Source organism: Cynara cardunculus (genome assembly GCF_001531365.2).
Source record: "Cynara cardunculus var. scolymus isolate 2C chromosome LG 1, CcrdV1, whole genome shotgun sequence".
NCBI classification, from domain to species: Eukaryota; Viridiplantae; Streptophyta; class Magnoliopsida; order Asterales; family Asteraceae; genus Cynara; species Cynara cardunculus.
In genome coordinates, this window is record NC_037528.1 from 5758322 (window position 1) to 5763007 (window position 4686).

At 27.6% G+C, this 4686-nt stretch overlaps 1 non-coding gene across 1 annotated transcript; it reads left to right on the forward strand.

Annotated features, from left to right (window-relative positions):
* Nucleotides 1–2593: 2593 nt before the first annotated feature.
* Nucleotides 2594–2781, forward strand: LOC112503653. Its single transcript, XR_003068044.1, has one exon. It is a non-coding gene; the product is annotated as a U2 spliceosomal RNA (small nuclear RNA).
* The last annotated feature ends 1905 nt before the right edge of the window (nucleotides 2782–4686 follow it).

Genomic DNA, 4686 nt, shown 5'->3' on the forward strand with positions numbered 1-4686 from the left:
AATTTGATACTAATATCGATATATTTTTGTCAAAATTTTATGATATTTTCAAACATATTTTATTCAAAAATAAAAACATTATCGCTTTCTCAAAATTACATAAAACTATATTATAATATCGACTGAGATAAAAAATGAAATGAAATATTAAAATTACGATGTATCTCGCTAGATTACACGAGTACGTTTCTAGTTTTTTAAAATATGTTATCAAACTATAATCCAACCAAAATATGCATTGAACTATTTATAGAAAAACAACAAACTAATTTTTAAAATAAAAAAAAATGCAAAAAATTGGTACCACACAACATGGGAAAAGATAATAGAGGGAAAATAATTAAAATAAAAGGAAAAAGGTGACAAGGATGGAATGGATGATTGACCATGCCAACGTGGAAGTTGTTGGATGTCTGTGGGCCCCAGCGACAGTTCACGAGACCCGCTGCATATGCGTTTATTTTGTATTCCCTCTCCGCTTCTGTACATATTTTTATTTCTTTTAAATTAAATATTCACCATATTTTAATGTTTACTTTTAATTATGACATGGATAGATTTTTAGAGAATATTTGAAATTGCTTATTTAAAATAATTTATATTTTTTTAAAGTATTTATTAATTTATTATAAGTTAGAATGATTTAACTTATTTAAAAAAATTTATTATCGGTTTGACACCGATATAAGTTGTTTATCCAAAGAATTAAAAATGATTATTACCGATGTCACAATGAAATAAATCAATAAGTTGTTTTTATAAGCAATCCCAAACTCCTCATTAATTCTCTTGATTATTAAAAATTCAATACTCATCTAATTGATTAAAAATGTAATGATTATGTAATTTTAAAAATGTATATTTCTATTTCTACTTTTTCAATACCCTTTTAAATAACTTAACGAATAATTACTATAAAAATGTTAATTTACATAATGTGAACAATTATTATTATATGAAAGTTCCGAAATGTTTCGAAAAACATGTTATGAAATTACCACGATGACGTTACAAAATAAATATCATGTTTGTGATCTTGCTATTATATCATACCAATTTGTAACATTAAGTTGGTAATTTGTTATACAAGTCTTAGTATTTAGGGACAGATCCATAACCAGACTATGGTCTTAATCGTCATATGTCAAATTAAAAGGAAAAAAAAACATTTAATTCTGATTTTTAACCAAAATTTATTATTATTATAATCTAATAGCTTCTACATTATTTATCGTATGATATTACAGTAAATGTCTATCACTTTAGGTACTTGGGCATTTGGGACAATCTATACACGTCTAGTCCACTTACCCGTGTAGTCCCCTCACGATATCCTTGACAACCTGTGCCTATCTAGGCATCTAGGTTTTTCTTGGAGAGTGTGTGTTAGAGCTCCACTTCGATTAGACTTCGACCATATTCTCTTCAATATATGTTAGAAACTCTCTTCGATCCTGAAGAGCTCTTTTGCAAATTAATGTGAGTGTTCTACATATACTCATATTTATTGTTTCCAACCCTGGCCCCTCCTGATAAATTTCTCTGAGACCCCTACCCCCAAAAAAATCCTCGATTAACCATTATGATGTAGATATTTGATTTTATGTAGAAATTGTATTTTGTACAATATTTGGTGTTGGCATAAACTTGTGTTATACCAATGTACCCCTATTAATATTGTTACAAATTTATAAGTGTTTTTTTATTATTAACTTGGATATCCAATTTATTATGCGAGTCAACTAATCACAGCGTGACCATCTGTTTTGCAGATAGTCCGTAGTCACCGCATTTGAACCTCCGTGGTCACAAAGAGATTTTTATTTCTCCTTGGATTTGAATCTGAGACCTCCACGTACTTTTGACCTTTGTAAATATTTCAATACAGTTACATGATTTTCCATTTCATTTTTGTAACAAATAATTTTTTTTATAATTCATTTGTTTGATTTCTTCTAAATAAAAAGCAGCTCAACGCACTTAATTTCAAATGTGACTTAATTTTGAGATTAATTATAATTATTTATGCCTATTGTTTAAATTCCTTATTAGCTAATCTGATTATATTATTGAATAAATACATATTACTACAATAATATATCTTCTTCGGGAATTAAAAATTATTAAATTTCAAATAATTATTTTAAAAAAGTGAAACAATTTAACTTAAGGAAAATATGTTCAAAATAAAGTTACTTTTGTTTTATTCTTATTTAAACTTCAAAATAAACACAATCTTCATGTATAAAAAGAAAACCTTGAGGTATTGGGGTGACACCATGAGAATTGAATATTTTTAAATGGTGAATTGTTGTTGAATTTTAGTTGTTCCGCATTGATAAAAAGCTAGAAAGATTTGAACAAAGTGAAGTGTATAACAAAATGTGGATTAGATGTATTTATGTCAAATCATGAGATTTGCCTCATAGATTATCTTATTTTGAATGGCCATTTTTGAAATCTATACATAGTTGTAATCAAAATCAACTGAATAATAAAAATTATAGTACAAATATAAAAGAAAAACCAAGGATGATGATTCGGCAAAATGAGATAGTTATTTATCTGTCGTCTGGATGTTACTACAATTCAAATATTATAGAATGTTATGATAAAATGTAGTGTTTTTATCAGTTTAATATCTGATATGTGAGTCATTGACCCCACTTGATGTTAATTTTATTTTTTATGAAAGAAAATCCATTATCTTAATTTGGTGATGTGGTTTTTCATGCATTGCCTTGAATTTCCAGTATTGTTGTTACAACTAACTCACTCCTCTAATTTTCACTTGAAATATTATATAACGTTTTTTCTTATAACTTCAAATGAGATTTCAGTTAAAACTGTGACTTCTAATTAAACAAACTAGTAACATTAGTTAAACATTTGTATAGTACTTTGCAACCACGTTGTCGAGAATAATTAGATAATTTAAATTAGCATATGGTTCTAATATTGTTGTCAAATCATCTTAAAAACTTTTAATGTTAATGAGTAGTTAGCACACACATTTATTCAATTTTTTTAGAAGAGTACTTTAAATTTTAGTATATAACATTCTTTTTTAATATGATATTATCGCTACCATACAATGTACAGTTGGAACACTGGTTTAGAAAATAAAGTTAAAAATTTATGGAGAGCGTAAATGAATTTTTAGATAAAGTTATTAGTTGTATTGAAAATGACGACATTTTGCCAAAAAACCAAATAAAGCGTCCATTAGTCGGTGGCCACCTCATCGGCACATGCAACCTGCGTCATGCCCAATTCCTGCCCATCTTTACCTTCAACCTTAACCTCCTTGTCACCATATATATTCTCCCCATACCCCTCCATTTTTTCTATATTTTTTATAATATTCAAAACCCATAAAAATGTTTTTTTCTAAATAAATATAATAAACAAAATTCAAACCCACAAATTAAATGAGAAAATTCTATTATCAGTTATATTTTGTGTTTTTGATGTATCATTTTCATGCATAGATTCAGTTTTGGATTAAAATAGAAATTATGGTGAGAAACGTAGAATATATCTGCACCATTTGATTATATATTAATTGAATGTCAACATAAATGAGATGCACCAAGATGCATCGGATCGATTTCATTCTAAAATACAATTCATAGGTGTACATGAAATTAAAACTGATCAATGGTTCAAATTTTTTCTCTATGTTTTCACACACATATATATAAAATTAATAAGTATTAGAATATTACACAGTATTTTATGCAATATTGTAATTTTAGAACTGATATAGAGAGAATATTGACAACTACATGTTAATATTAATTAACTCAACTTAAATGATTAATGTCAGTTTAATAAATAAGATGAAATAAAAATTAAATCAAGATATTTTAAAATATTATAAAAAGAGATTGGGTTGTTACGATTATTAATCCCTAAACATAATGAGAATGATCATATGAGAAGAAGAGTTAAAGTGAGAAGCGTAAGATGAGATGTAAACCTTTGATTATATTTAATCTCAAACTCATCCATGAATTGCAATTGACATGGGGATTGGTCTGGTGAATCTCATCCTAATATGCATCTGAAGGTGTAGATATATTCTTACGATTCTCATCTTCACTATTTTCTCACCGAAACCCAACCTTATGAGACATATATAATCTTTTAGTCCTACAAGTCTAATGATTAGATTTTAATTTTTCAAATAAAGTCTGCATTACATACAAGTTTTACGTCTTGATATTATGCAGATGGTTAGATTTATGAAATGTTTTCGAGTAAACTACAAATCTTGTCCATGTGGTTTGTTAAAAATAACACTTTTTATCTATTCTGTTTTGAAACTACAAGACCGTCATTGTGGTTTAAAAGAACGCCTGGATTGATCCGTCCTTTTAACGGCCACTAAAATTTTATGTTAAACGAGGAGTATTTTTATTCTTTTATTCAATCAAAAACCATACAGATCAAAATCATAAAATCGATTTTGATTGGGTAGAAGATAAAAAACCGATAAAAGAACGAAAATGACTTTTATTTAACTGAAATTTTTAACGGCGGTTAAAGGACTCACGTCTACGACATTATTTACTTCTAACGCGATCCGAATACAGGACTTTTACATCCAAATCATACCTTACACATGGGGATTCCTCAACCGAACTTCTTGTCTGGACAATTCATTACTTTTTCTTTTGTTTC